Below are 22003 nucleotides of genomic sequence, written 5' to 3'. Positions count from 1 at the left end.
GGAAATACGTCAGTATGTGAACACATGTTGACATAACCGCATGATTACTGGATCATATGGTAAGACAATCTTTAGTTTTATAAAAAACAACCAGACTGGATTCCAATGTTTCTGTGTCATTTTGCATTCCATCCAGCTATGAACGAGAGTTCCTGGTGCCATGCATCATTGCCAGCAACTGGTATTGTCCGTTTTCGGAATCTTAGCTGCCCCAACAGGTGTGATGGTTGTTGTTTGAGTGCTCCCTAGCAGCCAGAGGTGCTCACATGCCTATCTGCTACCAGTGTACCTCTCTGGTGAGGCATCTGTTCTGGTCTGTCTTCTGCCAATTTTTAATTTTTTAATTTTAATTGGATTATTTGTTTCTTGTTGTTGGGTTTGGAGTCCTTAGTATGTGTTTTTAATCGGATAATGCGCTTTGCAAATGTCTTCTCCCAGTCTGTGGTGTGTCTTTTCATTCTCTTAACAGCATCTTCTGCAGTGGGCAGTTTTTATTTTATTTTATTTTATTTTTCTGGCCTACCCCTGGAGACATTCTTTTCCCAAGCCGTCTTGCCTGAGCTGTTTCACCTGCACTGTTGCGTTGCATGTGAGAGCTGCTGCCTGTGTCACAGAGAGGACATAGTTGAGAGTGAAGGCTCTCTGTGTGCAGGGGTTTTCCTCTGTGCTTATGTGGAGTCTCTCTCTCTCTCTCTCTCTGTGTGTGTGTGTGTGTGTGTGTGTGTGTGTGTGTGTAAGAGACAATGAAACATATTTTGGCATCCTTCTTATCACCCCATCTAGATTTAACATGACTTCATGCAGCAGAGAAACATTGTCATTTTACAGATGTGAATAAGGAAAGGCCAGTCTGTTGTTAGACAAAGTCCATACTAAATGACTTGTTAGGCAGGAGTGTTGGCCAATTTTTTATTTCTGTCAGTACAATGTGTGAGTTACAATCAACTTGAAAATGAATATTTAAGAGAAAGATGCATGTCAATACATGTGATAAAAATGGAGGTCTGTGAAAGACCATGAGTGTGCAGTTAACAAACCAAACAATACCTAATTATCTAATGTCAGTGCTGCATTGTGGTCATGACTTCAATTAGATTGCACCTTTCTTTTTTTTTATTTAAAGATTCATTTTATTTATTTGAAAGACAGAGTCACAGAGAGAGGTAGAGACATAGAGAGAGATCTTCCATCCACTGGCTCACTCCTCAGATGGCTGCAATGGCCAGAACTGTGCCGATCTGAAGCCAGGAGCCAGGAGCCAGGTGCTTCTTCCCAGTCTCCCATGCAGGTACAGGGGCCCAAGGACTTGGGCCATCTTCTACTGCTTTCTCAGGCCATAGCAGAGAGCTGGATCGGAAGAGGAGCAGCTGAGACTCGAACTGGTGCCCATAAAGGATGCTGGCGCTTCAGGCCAGGGCATTAACCCACTGCGCCACAGCACCGGTCCCGTCTGCACCTTTCTAAAACTTGTGATCCTTTGTTCTTTTATTTTTAATTATGTGTATTTATGGGAGCAATATGACATTTCAAAACGTGTGCAATGTGTAATGATCAGATCAGAGTAATCACAATATCTATAACTTCAGACATTTATCATTACCTTGTGTTAGGAACATTCAAAATCCTCTCTACCAGCTATTTTGAAATATTCAATTAATCGTTGTCAACCATAGTTATCTTTCTGTGTGTTAGAACATTGGAAGTTATTCCTTCTGCCTATCTACACCTGTAGATACACCTTATTCAGCCTCTCCGCCTGCCTATCTCCCTCAAATGCTTCCAGGCTCCCATTCTTTCTCTACCATTTTTATTTTTAACAATGCTCAACTTGCCTTTTTTTTATTATGAAGTGTTTAAAAATTCTTCACCAAACTGAAGACTCTATAAATTGTCTCTTGCTTTTTTTTTAAAAAACAAATTGTATATTTTTGCATTTTACATTTATGCCTAAGATCAATTTTGAGTTAATGTTTGTGAGGTGTAAGGTCTGTATTTAAGTTCATTTTTTGCATGCAGATGTTCAATTGTTTCAGCCTCATTTGTTGGAAAAATTATCCTTTCTCCATTTATTGGTCTTGCTCCTTTGTGAAAGATCAATTGGCTATATTTATGTGAAACTATTTCTATGTTCTCTGTTCTCTTCCACTGATCCATGTATTTATTGTATTTGCTAATACCATGCCAAAAATAAAGTACTTAGGAACAAATTTAACAAAATAGGTCCACAGCTTGCACACTGAAAATTGCCATATTAAATAAGAAAATACCATATGAATGGATGAGAGAGCACATTACTACTTTTATGTCAAAGTTTCCTGAATAGATCTGCAGATTCAATGTACTCCTGATGAAATCCCCAGCACACTTTTGTGTGCAGGACATTTTAAAGTGACAGGATATTTTAACATTTAAATGAACATGTAAAAGACCCAAGTTATGTAAAACTATCTGGACAGACAAGAAAGTTGTAATACTCATATTATATGATTTCAAAACTTAATACAAAGGCATAGTAATCAAGAGAGTGTTATATGGGAATAAAGTTGGACTTGAGAGTTCAGAAGTAAACCGTGGAATTTACAATTAATTCATTTTCAACAAGGATGCCAAGGCCATTCAATAAGGAAAGAAAGCTTTTACAAACAAATACGTAAAGCAATGAAGTCATATCCCTACCCCATACACAAAAAATAACTGAAACTTAACATTAGGCGTAATTACAAGAGATTTTTCAAAATAAAACTCTAGAGGAAAACATAGGAATAAATATTCATGAGTTTAGCTTAGGTGATGGGTTCTTTTCTTTTTAAAGATATATTTATTTATTTGAAAGGATTACAGAGAGAGAGAGAGGGAGGGAGAGATAGTACTGTGTCTTGGGACTCGGTGTTGGACTGATAAAACTCAACACTGGGAAGATCCTGGTGGCCTTATCTTAGGCTAGCACTAGCACTATCTAACTGGCCCTTGTATCAGGAAGAAACCTGTGTCCTGTTTGGATGGACTTGTTTTGGCATGTAACACTGCCAGCTTCTTGTGGGCCTGGTGTACATACCCAAAATCTCACAGGATCTAGTGAGTGGGAGACCTAGGTGTGACTCATTTGGGGCCTGCCTGAGCAGCTAAGGAACCACCACTCAGTGCCAGGCTGGGAAAACCCAACACAGAACATTATCTAATGGTCCCTGTCTCTAGAACAATACCTCCAGTTGTAGTCTGCAGACCTGCTCTGCTACCAGGTGAAATTCCATGGTCCCAACCGATCAGTCTTGGATGCCAGCCAGCATCATGGCCTTAGGCTGTGAGTCCACCTCACAGCATCCATACCATGTCAGAGTGGGCTTCATTCCTACTCCCAAACCGTACTGATATCAGCTGGCTGTGGACTCTGGGTGTGATCTAGTTTTGTGGCATTGGTAGCCAAGAATTAGTTGCCTGGGCCTACCCTAGCTCCAGGAAGAGGCTTATAAGGACAGATTGTCCATTTTAGACACTTTTTCTGTTCATTCTGAACAATACACCAACAGCACACTTGGGACAAATGTGAGCTTAGGGAACAATTTAGGACTGAAACAATGAAAACTCATCAACAGCAGACCTACAGCAATAGAAAAAGAAACAAATAACTCCATTTTTAAAAGGACAGTAGATCTCAACAGACACATTTCAAAGAAAAATGTATAGACAGTCGATAGGTATATATAAAAAAAATGCTCATCACTTAATCATCAAGCAAATACATATCAAATGAGATATCACCTCATTCCAGTTACCAAAAAGACAAAATAGAACAAATGCTGGTGAGGATATGGAGGAAAGGAAACCTTTGCACACGGTTGGTGGGAATATAATTAGTATCATTATTGTGAAAAATAGTATGGAATTTCCTCCAAAAAATAAAAATAGAACTACTATGTGATCTGGGTATGTCTGCAAGTGAAATGAAATTACATTGTTGAAGAGACATCTGCACTCCCATGGTGACTGCATCACTATTCACAGAAGCCAAGAAATGGAAACAGCCAAAGTGCCCACCCACTGACAAATGGATACAGAAAATGTGGTGCAATGGAACACTACTCAGCAAATAAATAAATAAACAAACAAACAAACAAACAAAAAGTATGAAATCCTGCTATTTGCAACATGGATGGAACAGGAGGTCATTATGTTACATGAAGTAAGAAAATCACAGAAAGACAATTAGCACATGATCTCACTCATATGTGGAGTCTTGAAAAGGTAGCCTTATAGGAGTTAAGAGTATAATGGTACCAGAGGCTGAGGAGGGAAGGAGGGAGAGAAGGATTGGGAAAAGATGATTGACAGGGACTAAGTTATAACTAGCTAGGAGTAAGAAGTTCTGGTGTGCTACTGCACAGTCCGGTGACTAAGATAACATTAACATTTTACATACTTCTCTGTAACCAATAACTGCAAGAGGGGGCAGGTGGCTGGTGTAGCGGTTAGGACACCACTTGGGATGCCCACGTTCCGTATCAGAGTGCCTGGTTTGAGTTCCAGCCCCTGTGCTGCTGATCCAGCTTCCGGCTAATGCACAGCCTGGGAGGCAGCAAACTGTGACTCAAGCAGTTGTGTCCCTGCCACCCATGTGGGACACTCAGACTGGATTCCAAGCTTCAAGCTTTGGCCCTGGCTACTGCATTTATTTTGAGGAGTAAACCAACTAATGGAATCTCTCTCAATCTCAATCTCTCTCTCTCTTTCTCTCGCTCGCTCCCTCTCTGCCTTTGAAATAAAGTAAAAATAATTTTTGGAATAACTAGAAGAGAGGATTTTGAGTGCTTTCAATATAGATGTTAAATATTTGAGGAGACAGTTATTTTGACTGGACATTACAATGTGTGTGTATAGAAACATCATATGCTACCCTATAAATTGGTGCAATTTTATTTATTTATTTATTTTTCACAGAATTACTGCTAATTTATTAAGAATGACACACCATAGCAAAACCAGCTTGTTAACCCTGGGCTTTCTGGGTCTTCCACCTTCCATGAGATGACTTCCGCAAGTCCTCTCATTACCCCTGGAGCTTCCTGGTTTCTGCTCTTCCAGGACCCGCCTGTAAAGTGTAGCTGGCGGGCGTGTGCGGGGTGCAGGGTGGGTAGGATAGGTTTTAGCTGATGAATCTGTCTGTGTGTATGCCAGACGTTAAGAGTCCCTATTGGTCGTTCTCTGGAACTTTGAGGATATCGCTAGAGGGGTTCTTGATGTACTGATGCTTGTTACATTCAGAACTAAATTAAGTGGGTTGTGAGTCTCCACTTGTAAGTTTTGAAAACAAACTGTAGGTGTGTCCGTAGTGGGAAGAGTAGGCTAGATTAAAATTAACCATGAGTGCTTTTTTTTTTTTTAAGGTTGCTCACGTAAGGAAGGTGTGCCAATGATAATCTTGTTTCCTCAGTTTGCTACTTTATTTTGTACAGGGCCCTCCCTTCCTCTCCTCCCCCCAAAAAAGTGTTTGGAACATTTTGTATTGGTGTTCTTGAGCATTCTTAGAATAATTCAGTGGTTTGCCCCAGGCCATGTGGAAGGGTGATTTCAGCCCAGGAATCGGACGTTCTGGTTTTTCTGGCCCAGGTTTGTCTTTGAGGGGTAGGTTTGCAATGGTGGGATGGCTGCCTCTCCCAGCTCTTCTTTAAGAAACTGCGTGTGCTTAATTCTACTGAGAAATCAAGGGAGTCAGGAGGAGGATGTCTCTGGTCACCTCCCTGTCCCGTCCCATCTAAACTTCACCCACCCGGGCCTTAGGCGCCCAGGAGGGGGTGGCCATTTTAATGAGGCCTGGCTGCAGAGCATGAAGGGAAAGGGAGAGAGGAAATCAGGGAAGGGCGTTCGGAAAGGAAGGCCGAGCCCTTTCCCCCAGCAGCACCCGACTGGCAGTACCTGAAGCCTGCAGTGAGGAGCTGGACTTAAGGGCCCGAGAGGGGTACAAAAGTAGCAGTGTAATATGACGAGGGGGCCGAGCGCTCTGAGCCCCGGGAGCGCGGGCCCCTTACCCCCACGCGGGGGAGGAACCCCTTTTCAGGCCAACCGCGCCGACCCTCGGCCGCTGGTCCAGGGCTACTACCCGGAGGTCCAGAAGGCGGGAGTTTGCTGGTTCCTGGTTCTCATGCCGCCACGCAGCGCGGGAGCGACTGTGCTGGGGGTCCGGGAACCAAGAGCGCACGGGGCCGGTGGTGGGCGGATGCGGCGCTCGCCTGCGGGGCGCCTCCAGGCTCCTAATGAACTCCTTGATCATCCAGATTTCCATGTTCCTGTTGGCAGCACTCGGGTCGTCCGCCATCTTCCCGCCTCCTCCTCCATAAGGGCCCACTCCTGGGCGCAGCGCTGGCTCCGAGGCGGTGGTGGCGCTGACGTAGGACACCGGCTCCCTCTCTCCAGGCAGCTGCATGTGTTGCTGTGCAATTTTTAATTGTCTGCTATTTTTTTAATCTAAAAAGCCCTACACACAAATGCTTCTAACAGCTTTAATCATAACTGCAGAAACTTGTAAGCAACCAAGATGCCTTTCAGTAGGTGAACGGGTCAATTGTGGGACATCCAGTCAATGGAATATTATTCACTGCTAAAAAGAAATGAGGCGAGAAGCCATGAAAAGACGTAGAAGAACCTTAATCCACATCATTAAATGACAGAAGTCAATATGAAAAGGCTATATCTCATATAATTCCAACTACAGCTATGTCTTGTATATTCCAACCATAGGACATGCTGGAAAAGGCAAACTATGGAAATGGTTAAAAAAAAAAAAAAAAAAAGTTAGGAGTTGCTTGGGGGAGGACATGATGAAGAGATGGGGCCCAGAGGGTCTTCAGGGCGGTGAAACTACTCCGCGGGGTACTACAATGGTTGTTACTTGTTGTATGATTGTTAAGACCCACAGAATTTACAACACCAAGAGGGAGCTCTAATGTAAACTGTGGCTTTGGGTAATAAAGACGAGTCAATGTAGGACTGTCAGTTATAACAAATGTGGCACTTATTAGGATATTGAGAGTAGGAATGGCTGTGGTTGCATGCGGGCAGGAGGTATTTGAGATATCTCTGTACTTTCTACTCAACTATGTACAACTTAATAATAAAGAACTCTTATAAATCAAATAAAATTTTTAAATGGACAAAAGATTTGAATAGACATTTGCAAAGAAGACCTCCAAATGGCCATTAAGTATGTGAGAAGAAGCTCATCATCATTTATCACTAGGTAAATCCAAGTCAAAACTGCAATGAGACACCATCTCACATCCACCAGGATGGCTATACTTAAAAAAGACGATAACAAATGATGAGAACGTGGGGGAGCTGGAACTTTTAGACGTTGCTGATGGGAATGTAAAATAGTACAGAAGTTTTGAAAAATATCTCTGGCTATTCCTCAAAAGTAAAACAGAAGAGTTACCATATGACCTAGAAATTTCATACATGGGTATACGCCCAATATAACTGAAAACACGTGTTCAAACAAAAACTTGAACACTAATGTTTATAGAGGCTCTATTAACAATAACAAAAGGTAGAAATAACCCAAGCATCTATTAACTGATTAATGGAAAAACAGAATGTGATATGCTCATAGAATGGAAAATCATTCAATAATAAGGAGAAATGAAAGACTGATGCACTATGGATGGGCTTTGAAAACATTATGCTAAGTGAAAGAAGTCAGACACAAAGACCACATATTGTATGATTCCATTCACGTGAAATGTCCAAAACAGGCAAATTCATAAAAAAAAAAAAAAAAAACCACACACACACACACACAAAACCAGGAAATATGTTAGAGGTTATGAAGGGTTAGGCTGAGGGAAGGATGGAAAATGATAGTTAATGTGTATGGGATTCTTTTGTAGATAGATGAAAATGTTCCAAAATTAAAGAATGCTGAAGTTTGCACAACTCTACAAGTATACTAAAACCTAATGAATTGTACATTTTCAAAGGGTGAATCTTAGGGTATATGAATTAGGTCTCAGTAAGACTGTGTTTGGCACACCAACTTAAGTCGCTACTTGGGATGCCCACATCCAATATCACAGAGCCTAATTTGAGTACCAGCTAGTCCATGTCTGATCCAGCTTCCTCCTAACGTGCATCCTGGGAGGCAGCAGATGATGGCTCAAGTACTTGGAACCCTGCCACCAAGTGGAAGACCCAGATGGAGCTCCTGATTCCTGCTTTCAGCCTGGCCCAACCCTGACTGTTGCAGGCATTTGGGGAGTGAACCATCGGATACAAGATCTCTCTGCCTTTCAAGTAAAATGAAAATAAAAAATTTTATGATAACAAAGACTTAATAGCTTGATTTGATGATAGTTTATTAAATGACTCTAGGGATTCCACAGAATTATAAGCATACTTGCTATTTCTAGAAATATGTATATTCAAAGAAAATTCATGGAAATGTTTGATTTATATTTTAAACAAATTGAAAGTCAACAGCTTGGCCGGCGCCGTGGCTCACTAGGCTAATCCTCCGCCTTGCGGCGCTGGCACACCGGGTTCTAGTCCCGGTCGGGGCACCGGATTCTGTCCCGGTTGCCCCTCTTCCAGGCCAGCTCTCTGCTGTGGCCAGGGAGTGCAGTGGAGGATGGCCCAAGTGCTTGGGCCCTGCACCCGCATGGGAGACCAGGATAAGTACCTGGCTTCTGCCATCGGATCAGCGCAGTGCGCTGGCCGCAGCGCGCCAGCCACGGCAGCCATTGGAGGGTGAACCAACAGCAAAAGGAAGACCTTTCTCTCTGTCTCTCTCTCTCACTGTCCACTCTGCCTGTCAAAAAATAAAAATAAAATAAAAATAAAAATAAAAAAAAGAAAGCCAACAGCCCACTTCCCTAACTACTTCACAAAGATAAATACTATTTATTTATTAATTGTTGTCTGGCAAAGCTTACCTACATTTTCCTTACCAAAAAGAATTATTTCGACAGATCTTTGAGAGCTAAGGTAGCAGAAGAATTAAATAAATTCTGGCTTATTCCCTAAAATCCTATGAGAAATTTAAATGACCAGTTGCAGAACAGCTAATTCAAAAACCCTTTCATCCGTACTGAGTATAAAGTCATAAAATATAGGCAAATTAAATGAGAATTTCCTGCCTACTGGGCTTTCCAATCAGGACCATTGTATCTAGCCAGATCAGTCATTTTTATGGTCGGCTCACCTTACCAGCTGCCTTAAAAACATTCCAGTGGAATAACTATCTACAACCGCCTGTTCATCGCACTGTCTGACTTCTTGTTGCTAGGATACCACCTATTGGAATGTTAAAAATTTATTTCTAATCAAGTTTCTACTCTGCATGGCCTTAGGAAAAGACGAAAGCAAGGTCCATGCACCATAAAACAGATTCCAGAGAGACTCTGGACCACTGGTAATAACTCTAATCTTACTTTTTTAAAATGTAAGAGTTGAGAAAGCCAACTTTATCATTAAAATTGCAAGTTTAAAATTTGTGCCTTAGTTGATTTATAAGTAGAAGGAGAGATAACATCACAGAAACCTGTCCTTCCTTCCCAAATGACTGGCACATGTTGTCTGTCGAAGACAAAACCTCCATGATGCAGAAAAAGCCCTCCTTTAGCGCAGATCCATTTCTTAGTGCTCATTTTGTAGGACTCCCAGATTCAAACCTAGGATCTGAAACAGTCTGATTTCCTGATTTCTTTTTTTTTTTTTTTTTTTTTTTTTTTTGACAGGCAGAGTGGACAGTGAGAGAGAGAGACAGAGAGAGAAAGGTCTTCCTTTTGCCGTTGGTTCACCCTCCAATGGCCGCCGCTGCAGCCAGCGCACCGCGCTGATCCGATGGCAGGAGCCAGGATCCAGGTGCTTTTTCCTGGTCTCCCATGGGGTGCAGGGCCCAAGCACCTGGGCCATCCTCCACTGCACTCCCTGGCCATAGCAGAGAGCTGGCCTGGAAGAGGGGCAACCGGGACAGAATCCGGTGCCCCGACCGGGACTAGAACCCGGTGTGCCGGCGCCGCAAGGTGGAGGATTAGCCTATTGAGCCACGGCGCCGGCCTTGATTTCCTGATTTCTAAAAAGTGACAGTGAGTACAAGGTTCAAATTGGTATGATTCCACTTATTGTAGGTAGTTCAGTTCGGTAATTTGTACTGAACACTCCTTTTTCAGTAAGTCGTGTGGCACTCTCTGTGTCCTCTCATGTGGGTCACTGTGCTGACCTGTGTGGACGGGAGAGTGTACAGGTGGCTGTGCAACAGTGACTGTCTTCAAGAGGGTCACAACTTGGTGAGGAAATGAACACTGAGTGAAAGAAGACACATGTCCTGTGTCAGGTTATCCAAGCAGCAGGACAGTCGCTCCAGGCCCACGGAGTGGAGTCCTAGCACCTGTTCTGGATGTACTCGAACACAAGAGGTCTGAAGCTGACCTTGACTGGGTGTGAACAGTCTGCCACCTCCACCAGGGTACTGGATTCACACCAGGATAACAGCAGCGTGATGAGCTTACCCCATGAGGAAAACCAATGTGTGAGGGAATTCATAGGTCAGGGCTATGCCTAGGAGGTGCCCAAGGCCTCTGCCCTGGGCACTGAGAGGAACAGGTAAAAGAGGACAATGACCAGCCACAGGTTGGTTAGTACCATGGGACAGGTCACAGTTACCTGCCTGGGGAATGGCTGAGGTTCACGAGGAGTTCGCAGGCCACATGGCAGTTGAGCTGAATTCTAAGGACTGGTAGGACTTCCTGTAGCAGAGGTAACAAGGAAAGGTCATAAAAGAATAAAAGAGGAGGAGTAAAACAAAATAGTGAAGGCAGGAGGATGTTGCTGTATTAAAGCACTGGTGGTACTAGTGGGCCACCAGTGTGGAATTCATGCAACTGTGGGCTTAGGCAACAGGGGAGTGAATGATGGAGCTGGGGTCTTAGGAAGGGACTTAAAAGGCCACGCTAAGCCATTTGGACTTTTCTCGTATGTGTAATGAGGCACTGTCTAGGGTTGTTCAGTGCTTTGAGAGATTAGCTTTCAGTAACAAGCTGACTTGCCAACTTACCTCAGTAACTTTTCTAAATGACTTGCTCTGATATTTTTGCCCTAGGTGTTCTCTACTTCCCCACTCAGGTCCTTTCTTCACCTTCTTGCTCCTGCTCTGTGCCAGACAAGGCCAACAACACCAAGGCTCTGCATCCAGTAGGGTGTGACCAACGGGAGGCGTGAGCAGGACACTGGAGGTGGGGAGGAGGTGGAGACGTGGGTGGTCAGTGCTGTGTTTCTCCAGGAGGCCTCAGTTCTCACAAACTGTTCTTCTACAGCTACAGCTCTCACTGTTTCTCCTCCTGCCCCTTCGTGGTTGCCCACTGCTGCTGGTTGCTGTATGCCTCACCATCCCTGGTTATTTCCCTTAACCTTGCTATGCGCTGTGGGAGGAGAGGTCATCAGGAGGTGAGCTGATTCACTCAGAGGACTCACATGACTCCAGGCACAATTGTGCTGGCTGATGACTCAGATTTATTACAGGGAAAAAAAACACAAAGTAAAATCAGCTAAGATAAAAGGTACCTAGGGCGATATCTAGGGAAAGCCAGGCACAAGCCTCCAGAACCTTCACCCAGTGGGATCACACAGAATCTGCTTAATTCTTCTAGCAATGACTGTGACAACACATGTGAGATATCATCTTTCAGGAATGTGCATTAGAGACTGGGCTTCTATTGGGGTTTGCTCCTGTAGGCACCCCTCACCCAACACATACCAAATCCCAGGCCCCAAGAAGGAAAGTGGGTTTTCAGCATAAGCCATACTATTTGCTTGGATGGGTTAGGTATTGAGAGCTGTTCCTGTTGGGGAATAGTGGGGACCCTTCCCAAATCCAATTTCCAAAGAGCAGCCACAGGCCAACCTTGCACACAGGGCTGCCTGAGGACAGCAGTCTGCATTAGCCCTTTTCTGTATTCTGTGACTAATTCTTCTTTGAAGACTCTTCAGTCAAACTCTTTCAAGTGCACCATCTGTTTCCTTCCAGGATCCTGACAAAAACAAAAATCTACCCAAAGCTATTGATCTATGTAACTGTTTATACACAGAAATAAATTGATGGGCAGTCACTTTTGCCAACTCATGACCTTTCTCTTCAGTTTTACTTCATAATTTCACAGGTCTGATACTCTCCAGGGCATGGAGGAGCCAAGGTTCCATGGATCCCTGAGCTCTGGCCTTCCCTGGGAGTCCTCCTTGATTTCCACTGCACATGACTGAGTCTTGTCATGCTTGCCCTTGTCCTCTGGTTCCCCTGGAGATGGATGGGTTCTGTTTCTGTCTCCCAGGCTCTTCACAGCTGGCTCTGGATATCTTCCTACCACTTAGCGTCTCTTCTTTGGGGCCTGGCTAACAACCAACCAGAATACCAGGAATTCCACTGCCCCATGCTTGACCCTGACTTTGACACCTTTTAGAATCTCCTGCCCTACCACTCTTGATACTGACACTGCCCAAATGGGTCTTGGGTTTTCAAAATCCTAGTAGACGCACAGTTAATTAAACTTTTAGGCACTTGACTCTGCCCTAGGATACCCACCCTTAGCTGGGATAGTACTCTGAAGATACACGCACTAGTCGCAGGCTTTTTCACCCCCGTTCCCTTAGGCTGAAGTCCACCGCAGCTTCCTTTCCTTCTGCTGTGAATATTCTGGCTGTCCATTGCTATGCTTAGAAACTACTCCAAAATTTAGTAGCTTGAAACAGCAACCATTTTTATTACCCCTCATGCTATAGTAGGTCAGGAATTTGGGCAGCGCATGGCTGAGGGTCTTCTGCTTCATGTGATGTCAGTTGAAGGCATGCACCGGCATGTGGTCAGCGGCTGGGCTGTGTCGCAGTGTCCACGTCCAAGACAACTGGAAGGCTGTCTCAGTGCCCTCCTCCCCACCTCTGCATGGTCTCAGGGCCCATCCAGGTAGTTTCTCCAGCAGGTTAGTCATATTTCTTACACAATGCACAGGGGTTCTAATAAACCGTCACAGGAGGCCAGTATTGTGGTGTAGCAGGTTAAGCCACCGCCTGCAATGCAGGCATTCCATATGGACTCCAGGTCAAGTCCCGGCTGCTTCACTTCCAATCCAGCTCCTTGCTAATGTGCCTGGGAAAGCAACAAAAAATGGCCTGAGTATTTGGGCCCTTACACCCATGTGGGAGACCCAGAAGAAGCTCCTGGCTCAGCCCTGGCCATTGAGGCCATTTGGGGAGTGAACCAGAGGATGGAAGATATCTCTGTCTTTCTCTCTCTCCCTGTAACTCTGACTTTGAGGGAGGGAAGGAGGAAAGAAGGAAGGAAGGGAGAGAGAGAAACCATGAAAGAAGTTGCCAGAACTGGCACAGCATCCCTCCTGCCATACTGTCTTGCTTAAGGCAATCACAGGTCAGCCTGGATTCAGTCCTGGCAGAGGAAGGAGTGTCAAAGGCCTACTCTCTGGAAGTTCCTGCATGTTTTCCAGCCAGGTTTGCTCAAGTTAGGACCAAAAGAGTTAAATCACCCCAAACACACCTTGCTTTTCAGTTTGACAATCAGTGATTAGAAGTAAAACATTAAGCACTGCAACAGCAAAACCAGCCAGCTGGCACACAGAGTAGGGACTCCACAAGCTGCAGCCTTCGTCTTCCTTACAACTCTGTGCACAATAGAGTCTCAAGCTAAAGGGCCATTTTCCCCCGCAGCCATTAACATCTGAGTTTCTCATGCCAGGAGGGTTATAAATCACAATCTGAGATTGGATTTTGCAATAAAACTGGCACTGAAGAGCCTCTGGCGGTGATTCTTTCTCGCCTGGTCTATTTTTTCCAGAGGAGCATCTGTCAGTGGACTGGGGTGTCCTTCTGTGCTGATCATTAGCCCCCTCCTGGTTCAGGCCAGGCCGCCCCACCTCAGGACCTCCTGAAGCCATGCCAGGGGTCTGTATCTCTAGGGTCATCATCTGGTGAAACCACCGCATACAAGTTCTCCTAGGTATTTGAGCAGAGCCTCCTGATGAGTTCCAATTTTTAGAGAAGAGAGTGCCAGTGAGGTCCCAGCACCAGCATGCATTGCCACTTCAGAAGGCACAGGTGCTATCTGTGTAAAAGATCCAACAGCAGCATAGACCTATGCTAATAGGAGAGACAGAATAAATGTGGGGGGAGGGGATTTTAAAGGACTCTGGCATATTACTGAATAACGTGTACTCTTGATTCATGCATAATAAGAATCATTTGTGGCATTAGCCTCCACAAAGTCCTTTCACACTCTTATCTGAGGGCCCCACTGGATCCTCTGTGAAGTACAGGCCTACAGTATAGACAGTGAGGCACAGACCACTTAAATCAACTGCTCGAAGCCATCCAAGGCTTCCATAGTCAAATTCTATACAGTGACCCTAAAGAAGAAAAATTATACTTTTCTCATTTCCGTTCAAAAAATACAACAATAAATTAAACCTGGTTTCCATGTCATATAAATGGAAATTTCCCATCAGTCCACACTTCTTTCTCTATAAGTATTTTTTCCACTCATGTTAAAAAGTACAGGGGCCAGTGCTGTGGTATAATAGGTTAATCCTACATCTGCAGCACCAGCATCCCACATGGGCACCAGTTCAACTTCCAGCTGCTCCACTTCTGATCCAGCTCTCTTGCTAATGGCCTGGAGAAAGCAGTGGAAGATGGCCCAAGTGCTTGGGCACCTGCATGGGGGACCTGGAAGAAGCTCCTGGTTCCTGGCTTTGGATTGGCCCAGCTCTGGCCATTGTGGCCATTTGGGGAGTGAACCAGCGGATGGAGGACCATTCTCTCTGCGTCCCCCTCTCTCTGTAACTCTGGCTCTCAGATAAATGAATAAATCTTAAAAAAAATAAAAAAGATTCAAAGTACCTTCTCTGAACTTCATTCAGTTGCCTTGAAGAGTTGCCTATCAACTTACAGATGAGGTCCTGAGGGCTTGTTTGTGTGTCACTGCTTAAGACAAGGAAGAGCCCACACTTTGGCATGAGAGATCTGCTCATACAAACCAGACCAACTGCCTGGTCCAATCTCATTTTTCCTAGGACTTCGAATTTGAGGCATTGGAAGGGGTGCAGAGGCAGGAAGGCATGTAGAGACGAGGCCAGTAGCAAAGGCCATGGAGCAGCAGAGGTATGAATTGATAGAAGAGATGAGAAAGTAAAGGTCATGGAGGAATCATAAGATATTGGAAGGCAGAAGCCATTAGGGAAAGGAATGGGAAAAGTAAAGAAGGGGAGGAACAGGGGGAGGAGGAGGGGGATAATAAAAAAAGGAGCTTGAAGTGGAGAAGCCACATATACTAGAGGTGGTTGTGTAGGGTTGGTTGGTAGGTGGCATGAACAACAGAGTTAAAGAGCAGAGTCCCTATCTTTAAAATAATAATAATAATAATAAATAAATAGGGGCCGGCACTGTGGCGCAGCGGGTTAATGCCCTGGCTGAGGCACCAGCAGCCCATGTGGGTGCATTCTGGTCCCGGCTGCTCCTCTTCCGATCCAGCTCTCTGCTGTGACCTGGGAAAGCAGTGAAAGATGGCCCACGTGCTTGGGCTTCTGTAACCACGTAGGGGACCTGGAAGAAGCTCCTGGCTCCTGGCTTTGGATCGGCGAAGCTCCAGCCGTTGCAGCCATCTGGGGAGTGGGCCAGCAGATGGAAGACCTCTCTCTCAGTCTCTACCTCTCTCTGTAACTCTTTCAAATAAATAAAATAAAACTTAAAAAAAAAAAAAAGCGCTGAGTCCCTGTAACTCCAGAGCACCTCAGCTGGGATTGACAACTCTAGCTACTAAGTGGTCATGCAGGTATCTCAGACCCAAATTTCACTGCTCCCTGGACGACCTCCTGGTTTGCAAGACAAACTCCATCTTCTCCCTGTGAGGCTTAATTAAGTAGCTATTCTTAGGGTCCCACAGGGCCTGACTATGTGGCTGTTGGTCCAATCTTGCTTATTCCCAAACATACCCTCACAATAAATCTATTTTTTGAAGTAAATTAAGTGCCTATGTCTTGCTACCAAAAGGATTACCACAATGGCTATAATGAATTTACAGACCAAGAACAGGATGAAGACAACAACAATGTTCTTAAAAGTTTTCTTGGTTATTACAGGCTCCAGGCCACTGTGACAACACAAATTCAAGACAGAGTCCCTCGTTAGCTGTCCTGGTGATACCACCCACACACCTTCACTCAAAGTCACCAGAAAAAGCCTCTGTTTTCAACCCAGAGAGAGCCCAAGACTGCATTCTCTGTAAAGTAAGTGTTCAATAAATGCTCATCACTGGGGCTTGGTGCCTGGGATGCAGCAGGTTAAGCCCCTACTTTCAGTGCTGGCATCTCATATCACAGTGCCGGTTAGAGTCCCATCCAGCTTCCTACTAATGCTCCTGGGAAGTTAGCAGAAGATGTCCTGAGTGCTTTGGCCCCTGAAACCCATGTGGGAGACCCAGATGGAGTCCCTGGCTTCAGCCTGGCACAGACCTGGTTGTTGTGGCCATTTGGGGGGTGATCCAGTCAATGAAAAATCTGTCTCTTTCTGTGTGTCTCTCCATTGCTTTGCCTTCCAAATAAACAAATCTTTTTTTAAAAAAAGGTTGATCATTGAAATTGATTGGAAATAAGCTAACATATAATCCATCAGGGTTTTTTTTTTTTTTTTAAAGATCTATTTATGGGGCAGGGTTTGTGGCACACTGGGTTACCTGCAATGCTAGCACCTCATATGGATGCCGGTTCAAATCCTGGCTGCTCCAATTCTTTTTTCTAATTAATTAATTTATTTGAAAGGCACAGTTACAGAGAGAGAGAGGGAGAGACAGAGAAAGAAATCTTCCATCTGCTGTTTTACTCTCCAAATGGCCACAACAGCCAGGGCTGGGCCAGACCAAAATCAGGTGCCAGGAGCTTCATCCAGGTCTCCCGCATGGGTGCAGGAGCCCAAGGACTTGGACTATCTTTTGGTGCTTTCCCAGGTCATTAGCAGAAAATTGGATCAGAAGTGGAGCAGCCAGGACTTGAACCAGTGCCCAAGTGGGATGCTGGCGTCACAGGTAGAAGCTTTACCCTCTGTGCCACAACACCAGCCCTCCACCAGAGGTTTTAAATAGGGACAGTGTTACCCCCTCCAGGAAGCATCTGCCCTCGGGACTTCATCTGTAAGTTGATAGATTCTTACTTGTCAATGACTAAGATTTTCTGTTGGCATTTAAAGAGGAAATAGTCAGGGATGCTAAAATTTCTGCAATATGGGGGCCGGCACTGTGGCATAGTGGGTAAAGCCACCTCCTGCAGTGCCGGCATCCCATATGGGCGTTGGTTCGAGTCCCCCATGCTCCAGTTCCAATCCAGCTCTCTGCTGTGGCCTGGGAAAGCAGTAGAAGATGGCCGAGGTCCTTGGGCCGCTGCACCCACATGGGAGACCTGGAAGAAGCTCCTGGCTCTTGGCCTGCACTGTTGCAGCCAATTGGAGAGTGAACCAGTGGATGGAAGACCTCTCTCTCTCTCTGTCTTTCCTTCTCTCTGTGTAACTCGGATTTTCAAATAAAATAAATAAATCTTTTAAAAGATTTTTCTGCAGTGTTCACACAGGAAAAATTATCCGAACAAAAATGCAAATGCTTCCATTTTAAGAAACACTGGACCTTCGCACATGTGCAGATAGTGATCAAGTGAAAGCTGTGAACTGTAGTTTAATCCAAGGTCAGACCACCAAACTGGGTATTTGAAGTCAGGATCACCCTGGAATACTCATGGCATATGCTAATTTGGCTGAAGACTGGTCCCAATGCTTCATTTTGGACCTTTGTTATAAAAGACAACAAATTCCCTACCAGAAATACCCTAACCCCAGGGCAATCAACAAGAAGCATTTGTCAAGATGAGAAGATAGAACATATTTTGCTGAAATATTTGTTAGCGTAACTTATGACTGGTAAATATTGAGACTTCATAGGATGTGGCCTCACTTGTACTATTGTCCACGTACTGTGTGAATTAGGAGTGGGCCTGCTTGCCCCTGAGTTTGCTGTGTGTAACTTAAAGAAATAAGGCAGGTCAGAAGGCTCAGAAGAATAACCTCTGCCCTTCACTTGCGTGGTCTATCTAGATGAAATTCCATTCCCTTGAGGAAAACCACACCAAGGGCCTCCCCTCCACATCCCATGGATGAATGCTGTCATACCCACACTGAGCAAACGGTCGTGCTTGGATGGTCGTGGGCTTTGCCGGGACTCCCTAGGCAGCGGCCATTCCTTCCTCTGCCCTGTAGATCTCTGCCTCCCATCCCAACTCAAGAAACCGAGTCTGTTGTTCACAAATGAACTCCGCGTTCCCATGTTGCTGATGGAACAGCTGTATGCCAAACATTTCGTTTCCCTCCCGTACCAGGCAGCACACAAACCGAACATCTAATCAATGACCTGCCTTTTAATGGCACAAAGGAAAAACGTTCAAATGAATAACCCCAAACCCATCAACATTTCTACTGGAGGATGGCGAACGGGCACAGCTTTTCTCCCTTTTTAGAGAGCTTGCCTAGCGACCAGAAATGTCCATTTCAATTCAGATGCAATCTCAAAACATTTTTTTTCTTTGAAAGCTTCATTTTGTATTTGCTTTCTCTGATAAAACAGAGTACATGTGAATTCCTTTTTCTATTTTGAAGCCTTAATGCACAGAATATTTTTCCTACTTTTTAAAAAGCACCTAAAGTGCTATCTATCAAAAACCTACTTGTAGCTTCTACATGAGTAGAGTCATTTTTAGCTAAATGATAAGACAATCGCACATCTGATTTCCAACAGTTTTACAGTGCAAATGTGACCATTTCCTAAATACACACAATAAGACTGTTACATCCTTTGGGCTGAAGTCCTGTGTCTGAGGCCTGTGGATAAAGCCAGAGCACTGGATTAAGAGTCAGGAGACAGCATGAACACAGCCTCCTCTTCAGAGAGGGAGGGAGCCAGACTTGTCCAAGATCAATGCCAGCCCAAAGGTCTGGAGTTCCATATGCTAACCCCTTCGTCTTAGACAGAATCTCTGGGAAGTTCCCAAGAGGCTGGCCCAGTGCTTCGATAAGGGAGGCAGCTGTTTTTCTCCTCCGCTACTTTCCGAGAGACTCAAAGCAGGAGATGTACGTAGAGCAAGACACTTACAAGCCTCTAGGAGGACAGTGCTTTTTTTTTTTTTTTTTTTTTTTTTACAGGCAGAGTGGACAGTGAGAGAGAGAGACAGAGAGAAAGGTCTTCCTTTTTGCTCTTGGTTCACCCTCCAATGGCCGCCACGGCTGGCGCGCTGCGGCCGGCGCACCAAGCTGATCCGAAGGCAGGAGCCAGGTGCTTCTCCTGGTCTCCCATGGGGTGCAGGGCCCAAGCACCTGGGCCATCCTCCACTGCACTCCCTGGCCACAGCAGAGAGCTGGCCTGGAAGAGGGGCAACCGGGACAGAATCCGGCGCCCCGACCGGGACTAGAACCCGGTGTGCCAGCGCTGCTAGGTGGAGGATTAGCCTAGTGAGCTGCGGCGCCGGCCGACAGTGCTTTTAATACTGAACATTCATAGAGTTTTAGACGTAGCAACAATTCATTTAATCCTTACAACACCCTGCCATCTCTCTAGATTATGGAAAAGGAATCCAGAAGTCAAGCAACTTGCCAGGTCACTTCACTAGTCAAAGGCCATGCTGGGATTTGAACCCAGGGGATGTGGTTGCTGAATCCAGGTATTCCTGACCCTAGTAACCACCTGTTATCCCTCAATAGCAGGATGGTGCAGTGGGAAATGCCTGCTATTTGGAGTCTGATTTTGTTGCTGTCCTAAGTCCACTTTTGATCACTTAAAACTCTCACAGCCTCAACTGATCCTCAGTATGCTGGTCACCCTCCTAAAGGCATGTCATGAGGCTAGAATTAGATATCATGAAAAAGTATTTTGTAAACCTTACTTTTTAAAAAAGATTTGGTGCCAGTGCAGTAGCTTAACCGGTAAAGCTGCCACCTTCAGTGCCAGCATCGCATATGGGCACTAGTTCACATCCGGCCTGCTCCTCCAGCTCTCTGCTGTGGCCTGGGAAAGCAATAGAAGATGGCCCAAGTCCTTGGGCCCCTGCACCCATATGGGAGACCCAGAAGAAGCACCTGGCTCCTGGCTCTGGATCAGCTCAGCTCTGGCCATCACAGCCATTTGGGGACTGAACCAGCCGATGGAAGACCTCTTTCTCTCTCTCTGCCTCTGCCTTTCAAATAAATTAATAAATCTTTTTTTAAAAAATAAGTAAAAAAGATTTATTTATTTGAAAGGCAGAGTGATAGAGAGAGAGAGAGCGAGAGAGCTAGAGAGAGACATCTTCCATCTACTAGTTCACTCTCCAAATGGCCCCAACAGCAGCAACTGGGCCAGGCTGAAACCAGAGCCTGGAACCCACCTGGGTCCCACATGTTGGTGGCAGGGGCCCAAGCACCTGGGCCACCTTCCGCTGGCTTCCTTGGTGTATTAGCAAGGAGCTGAATTAGAAGTGGTGTAGTCGAGATTCTAACCTGCGTTCCAATATGGGATGTTGGTGTTGGAAGCAGCAGCTTAACCTGCTACACGACAACACTGACACCAATAAACCTTAGAGCATTATGCAAATGGTAACTATGAATTTAAAGTGGCAGTTTCATGGACAAAGCTTCAAGTCATGGGCTATAAAATATTGTTCTAACTTGACAAAAACAGGTTTCAGTTGCATGTTTTGGGATGGTGTGGAGGGAGAAAATAAGAACCAAGGATGAAGGGTCAAGGGTAGGGAGAAATTATGGCATTTTAGGGGCAACAACCCTTCCCAGGGGCCTAAAACAATATTCTTTTGCCTGACCCAAAATAAAAGAAGGTCAACATGGCTTCCAAGGCACCTCTTTTAAATCATTGTCAATGTCATTGACCACCAGCATGGTTTGGGCAGGATCTGTAAACCATTGGAATGGATAGACCCCACTAAATAGTCCAAAACAGGAGCCAGATGGTCTCCCTGAACAATCACAGAAACATCCAGCATGTGCCTGGGGACCCCACTTCCTTGGCTGTCAGCTTCCTCTGACCCTCAAACTCACCACAAATGGATTCCATGAGTTGGCCTGGGAGAGTGCCATGGGGGCCTTCAGCCAGCCTCTCCTATCTTGTCTCTGTTCCCCATTCTTCTTCCCCCTGGAACCCAAGAATTCAACACGCTTTGGTTTCCTTCTCATGGCTGGCTGTTCTGTCTCCCACTCTATACCCTGGGCTTCCTTTTCCTTAAGATTTGCCTCCTTGTCATCATTAATCCCGAGGATTTTATCACTAGCCAGATAGCAGAAGCAGCCAAGGCTAACGAAAGGATCATCAGTGTTGTTGTATTTTCACTGATCTTCTCTGCTTTCCAAATGGCCCAGATAACTTCCCAGGAAGGATCACTCCTAGAGGACTGTGCGTGCTAGATTGCATTGTGCACCCCAGGACCACTCCGTAAAAATTCTGCACCCTGTGAGCTACCTTCCAGCTTGGCCTCATCTCCCAGGATCAACTCCTTATCTACTTCCAACTCAGTCCCTCCTGTTCCCCACACAGAGAAAGCACTTTCCTCCTTGGCCTCGTTCAAGGAAATATTCCTTGGCTTCAGGCAAATATATTCTACACAGGAAAAGTTCTCCTCACCTCCCCCAGAACTCCTGTGTCTCTGGCTTCCCTCTCTTCCTGGATGGGTACTTCATATGTGGTTTTTCTAAAACCAACCACCTAGGGAGGACTTGAACACCTTAGTTAGTCAAAAGTGGCTCTTTGTTTCAACTGGAAACGTTTTCTTCTCTCTTTTTAAAGATTTTTCTAAATTATGAAAGTACTCATTTTTATAAGTCAAACAATTCAGGTAAGTAGTTCCTTGAAAACCCATACTCTCCTCACTGTCTAACCAGTCTTACTCCCCTGAGTTAATGAATGCTACCAGTTTGCTGTGTATTTTTCCTCTCTTCT

The sequence above is a fragment of the Oryctolagus cuniculus genome, chromosome 4 (genome assembly GCF_964237555.1).
Source record: "Oryctolagus cuniculus chromosome 4, mOryCun1.1, whole genome shotgun sequence".
Taxonomy (NCBI): domain Eukaryota; kingdom Metazoa; phylum Chordata; class Mammalia; order Lagomorpha; family Leporidae; genus Oryctolagus; species Oryctolagus cuniculus.
Note: the sequence above shows the minus strand (reverse complement) of the source record.